At 52.2% G+C, this 4760-nt stretch overlaps 1 pseudogene; it reads right to left on the minus strand.

The window, feature by feature from the left end:
• Nucleotides 1-3806: 3806 nt before the first annotated feature.
• Nucleotides 3807-4447, minus strand: LOC100601379 (annotated as a pseudogene).
• Nucleotides 4448-4760: the final 313 nt, after the last annotated feature.

Consider the following 4760-nt stretch of genomic DNA (forward strand, 5'->3'; position numbering starts at 1 on the left):
CTTGTCTTCTTGTGGGCCACACAAATTTCAATGTCATGGAGCAACAACATCAGACGAGGCCACTCCGGGACTGTGATGGGTCAGGACAAAAGCAAGACCCCTCCGTCATCGTGTCTGAATACAGGCAACTGCAGGAGCATCGTCAAGCCACCGAATGTCCAAACTCCCTGTGTCTCAGCAAACAGGAGTGAGGACAGCTGCTTTGTCAATCACAGCCTTAGCCTCAATGTGGGCTCCCTGCCACATAGACAAGGTTTGCTAAGACCCCAGATCAGGGCGGGCGTGGTGGCTCACACCTATAATCCCAGCAGTTTGGGAGGCCAAGGCGGGTGGATCACCTGAGGTCAGGAGTTTGCAACCAGCCTGGCTAACATGGTGAAACCCCATCTCTACTAAAATACAAAAATTAGCCGGGTGGGCATGGTGGCAGGTGCCTGTAGTTCCAGCTACTTGGGAGGCTGAGATGGGAGAATTGCTTGAACTCACGAGGGGGAGGTTGCAGTGAGCTGAGGTTGTGCCACTGCACTCCAGCCTGGGCAACAGAGCAAGACTCTGTCTCAAAAAAAACAAAACAAAACAAAACAAAAACAACAAAAAAAACCCAAAAACCACACACACAAAAACAGAACTAGCCCCATTTCCCAAGAGCGTTCATCCAGAGTGGGGCCCCGAGCTTGCACCTTCCCCAAATCGCCCAGCACAAGCTCAAACCCTCTACCAAGTCCTTCCCAGCCCCGTTTATTGAGCTGCCCCGCATTTCCAATGGCCATGGGCTCTTTCTCACTGCAACCAGGGATAGGTCTAAGCTGTCCACCCACGGGGCTGCTCCTGGTGGTCCCTGGAGGGAGGGCTTTGGCAGTGGGGAGCCTCTCCCGGGGCTCCCAAGAGGCAGCCTTCTCCTTCTGTCCCCAGACTGTGGGGAAGAAGGCAGGAGAGGAGTGAGCGGCTTGTGCCCCAGGCTGGTGGCTGTGCCTGTTGTCCAGATGACCATCTGTGGCTGCTATCCCCATGGTGACAGGACCCGGCAGGCTCACTGGGGGAGGAGACCCAGCCCTGGGCAGCGGGCATCCTTGCCAGGCTGGGCTGGAGGAGTGGGGGCTCTAGCAGAGAGCTGCCAGCCTCCTGTCCCTGTCCCGCTGGCTCTGGCTTCAGCACAGACTCATCTGCTCCCGGTACTTGTCCCAGGGGAAAGCCAGGCTGCCTTCTGTCTTCAGCCTGGACCGGATCCCACTGGCCACAGGGGCTGAGTCTTTGGTTCAGTTTGAGGAGCGTTTGCTGGGTGCTGGGCTCTGAGTTTGGGGCTGGGGTGCAGGTGGGAGTTGGACCTGCCCTGGGGACCTTCCAGGCCAGGAAAGCCAGATCCGAAAGTGTGACAAAGGTTGTAATACTGGAAGCCCAGAAAGGGTCTTGGGAGCTGGAGCTGGAGGCCTCCCCTCTCCTCCCAGTAGTTCAGTAGAAGCTTCCCTCAAAGAGCAGATCTCAGGCTTGGGACTCCTGGACCAGTGAGCATCCCACAGCCTCCCTTGAGCCTGGAACTTCTGGCCCTCCTTGCTCAAGTGTTCTGGTGGGCAGGTTGCCTGCCTATGAGGGTCTGTGGCTTAGGTCCAGGCCCCGAGCCAAGGCAGCGGCGCTGGAGAGGATGAACCCAGCAGAACCCGACCTGCCGTGATGTGGGCCAGATTCCACTTCCTGAGGCCCTCTTCCTGGGGACAGTCACTCACCCCTCCCCGTGGGAATGGCTCTGGCTGCCCTGCTGCCCCTCCTACACCACAGGGGGTATAACATGGGATAAAAGGAGTCTGGGCTGAGGCCTTTCCCTTGCAGCCAGCCCCTGCCCCCCACCCCTCCAATATGCACTCCGAGAACCTGGCAGTGAGCCCCTGCACTCAGCCCAAACATCCTGTACCAGGGAGTGGGATTAGCCATGAGGTCGGCGGCTGGGCAGTCCCGCCAACAATCCGTCTTCAATTGCTGCTCTCAGGTTTCCCAACCAGAACAAACCTCGCCTGTGTAGGGAACCCAGGCTCGGCCTGCCTTAAAATAACTCAGCATCCTTGGTGGCCTTCTGGGTGGAGGCAGCTCCTGAACTCCTGAAGCTCTTCCCCGTTTCAGCCTTCCTGGGCCTCCCAGGACTACCCTGGACACCCCCTTCACCAATTCAATGCTTCCTCACTGGAGTCAAGCCCTGGATGGTGTTTTGTAGACTCCTTAGCGTCTTCTACATGGATGATCAAGTTTTCCGTGCGTAGAGACTGGTTAGCGCCTCTGAAATGAGGTGGAGTGGAAGTGACAAGAGCTGGCCTCCCTGCCTTGTTCCTGAGCCCTGGGGAAAGCCTGTAGTCTCTCATCATTCACTGTGACTTTAGCTGTAGGTTTTCTTTGGGTTTCTTTCCAGGTTCGTGGTGTTCCTTTCCATTCTTAATTTGCTGAAAGATTAAAAACATTGTTTTTGCATCTATTGAAATCAATTCTTTTTTTTTTTTTGAGACGGAGTCTCGCTCTGTCTGTCGCCCAGGCTGGAGTGCAGTGGCGCAATCTCGGCTCACTGCAAGCTCCACCTCCCGGGGTCACGCCCTTCTCCTGCCTCAGCCTCCCAAGTAGCTGGGACTACAGGCGCCTGCCACCATGCCTGGCTAATTTTTTGTATTTTTAGTAGAGACAGGGTTTCACTGTGTTAGTCAGGATTGTCTTGATCTCCTGACCTCGTGATCTGCCTGCCTCGGCCTCTCAAATTGCTGGGATTACAGGCGTGAGCCACTGCGCCCGGCTTATTTTATTTTTATAGCTTCTTTTATATATTTTTTTGAGACAGAGTCTTGCTCTGTCACCCAGGCTGGAGTTCAGTGGTGGGATGGCAGCTCACTGCAAACTCTTCCTCCCAAGTTCAAGTGATTCTCGCATCTCAGCCTCCCGAGTAGCTGGGATTATAGGCATCCACCACCAGGCTCGGCTAATTTTTGTATTTTCAGCAGAGATGAGGTTTTGCCATGTTGGCCAGGCTGGTCTCTAACTCTTGGCCTTGGTCTCCCAAAGTGCTGGGATTATAGGTGTGAGCCACTGGACCTGGCCTTTTATACCTTCTTTCAATTATTGAGCTTGTTCTTTTTTTTTTTTTTTTTTTTTTGAGACAGAGTCTTGCTCTTATTGTCCAGACTGGAGTGCAGTGGCGCAATCTCCACTGACTGCAACCTCAGCCTCCTGGGTTCAAGCGATTCCCCTGCCTTAGTAGGAGTCGCTGGCGTTACAGGCGTCTGCCGTCACACCCGGCTAATTTTTTTTTTTTTTTTTTTTGAGATGGAGTTTCACTCTTGTTGCCCAGGCTGGAGTGCAGTGGCACAATCTTGGCTCACTGCAACCTCCTCCTTCCGGTTTCAAGCGATTCTCCTACCTCAGCCTCCTGAGTAGCTGGGATTACAGGCATGTACCACCACACCTAGCTAATTTTTGTATTTTTAGTAGAGACGGGGTTTCACCATGTTGGCCAGGCTGGTCTCAAACTCCCGACTTCGTGGTCCACCTGCCTTGGCCTCCCAAAGTGCTGGGATTACAGGTGTGAGCCACCGTGCCTAGCCATTTTTTTTGTATTTTTAGCAGAGAGGGGATTTCACTATGTTGGCCAGGCTGGTCTCGAACTTCTGGCCTCAGGTGATCCACCCGCCTCGGCCTCCCAAAGTGCTGCGATCATAGGCGTGAGCCACTGTGCCCAGTCAATTACCACCTTTTAAATGGAGCATTTATTCCATTTACATTTAATGTAGTTACTGATATAGTTGGGTTTAGGCCCACCATCTGTTATATATTTTATATTCATCTTCATCAACCCCTTCATCATATCCAAATTCTTCTTCCTCCTCACTGACTTCATCTTACCTTCTTCACAGTCTCCATCTTCACTTTCATCTTCATCCTCGTCTCCATCAAACTCTTCCTGTTCACTATCCTTATCTTCCTCTTTTTCCTCATTTTCTCCTTCTTCATCCTCATCTTCGTCATCTACATCATCCCCCTCAGCATCTGAGTTGGGAGCTTCCTGGTCCTCTTGGTCATAGTGATCAAGGTAGGTCAGCTGGGGCAGGAGCTTGAAGACACTCTCCCAGTCTTCATTCAGGCTAGTAACCTCACCGTTTAAGAGGTCCAGGCTCTTTAGACATTCCAACTTTTTCAAAGGTTCTAAAGTTCTGATATCTTTCAGTGTATTTCCATCCAAGTTTAGATGTGTGAGTTTCTAACATGTCCAGATCTCCGAAGACTCTATTGTCATGGCAGCCAGGGGAGATTTGAAAATGAAATCAAGCCGACAGTTATTAAATGGAGGAACTCTAAGTTCACAAATTCAACTGTAAAGCCCTCAATTTTTCCATCACTTGATTGGTAATTGTCCAGGACAAGTTTCAGAACAGCAGGTTGGGCTCTGGTGCTTCAGCTCCAGGTGGAGTCTCCTCTTCATGTTCACATTCCCCTCTTCTCCACTCTTCGAACTTTCTGAAGATGGGGGAAAGATGTTCCCACCTGTGCAGTAGGCCATCAGAAGGAGTCTGCTCGTGGCAGAGGCCAGCGGTGTGGTCCTGGGAAATGTGTAGCTTGCAGGCAGACAAATGGAGCCCCCGGAGTCAAGTAACTCACGGGAGTAGAGAGAAATCGCGGAGGGAAAAGGCAATGTGTATTTATTTATTTATTTTTTTTTGAGACAGAGTCTCGCACTGTTGCGCAGGCTGGAGTGCAATGGCGTGATCTTGCCTCACTGCAACCTCTGCCTCCTG

This window comes from Nomascus leucogenys, chromosome 7b (genome assembly GCF_006542625.1).
Source record: "Nomascus leucogenys isolate Asia chromosome 7b, Asia_NLE_v1, whole genome shotgun sequence".
Taxonomy (NCBI): Eukaryota; Metazoa; Chordata; class Mammalia; order Primates; family Hylobatidae; genus Nomascus; species Nomascus leucogenys.